The sequence below is a fragment of the Stenella coeruleoalba genome, assembly GCF_951394435.1.
Source record: "Stenella coeruleoalba genome assembly, chromosome: 19".
Lineage (NCBI taxonomy): Eukaryota > Metazoa > Chordata > Mammalia > Artiodactyla > Delphinidae > Stenella > Stenella coeruleoalba.
Window position 1 is genome coordinate 30,845,468 of NC_137165.1, and position 1,086 is coordinate 30,846,553.

The window sequence follows — 1,086 nt, forward strand, 5'->3', positions numbered from 1 at the left end:
AGACCAGGGATCGAACTTGTGTCCCCTGCATTGGCAGGCGGATCCTTAACCACTGCACCACCAGGGAAGTCCCCCATTTATTTTTGCTTTTGTTTCCCTTGCCTGAAGAGACAGATCCAAAAAATATAGCTAAGACCAATGTCAAAAAGCATACTGCCTATGTTTTCTTCTAGGAGTTTTATGGTTTTAACTCTTACATTTAATTATTTAATCCATTTTGAGTTTGTTTTTTTGTATGATGTGAGAAAGTAGTACAGTTCGATTCCTTTGCATGGAGCTGTCCAGATTTCCCATCCTTTTACTGAAGAGGCTGTATTTTCCCCAAGGTGTATTCTTGCCTCCTTTGAACATATAAGTGTGGGTTTAAATCTAGGCTCTCTATTCTGTTCCATTGATCTGTCTGTTTTTGTGCCAGTACCATACTGATTACTGTAGCTCTGTAGTATAGTTTGAAATCAGGGAGCATGGTACCTCCAGCTTTGTTCTTTCTCAAGATCATTTTGGCTATTTGGGGTCTTCTGTGTTTCCATACAAATTTTAGACTTCTGTTCTAGTTCTGTGAAAAATGTCATTGGTATTTTGATGGGGACTGCATTGGATCTGTGGATTGCCTTGGATAGTATGGTCATTTTAATGATATCAGTTTTTCCAATCCATGAGTATGGTATATCTTCCAATTTGTGTTGTGTTCAATTTCTTTCATCAATGTTCACAGTTTTCTGAGTACAAGTCTTTTATCTCTTTGGTTAGATTCATTCCTGGGTATTTTATTCTTTTTGATGCAATTGAAATTGGATTACTTTCCTAATTTCTCTTTCTGATAGTTTGTTGTTAGTGTATAGAAATGCAACAGATTTCTGTATATTAATTTTGCACCCTGCAACTTTACAGAATTCATTTATTAGTTCTAATAGTTTTTTGTGGCATCTTTAGGATTTTCTAGATACAATATCATGTCATCTACAAACAGTGACAATTTTACTTCTCCCTTTACAATTTAAATTCATATTATTTCTCTTTCTTATCTGATTACAGTGGCTAGATCATCCAATACTATGTTGAATAAAAGTTATGAGACTGGGTATC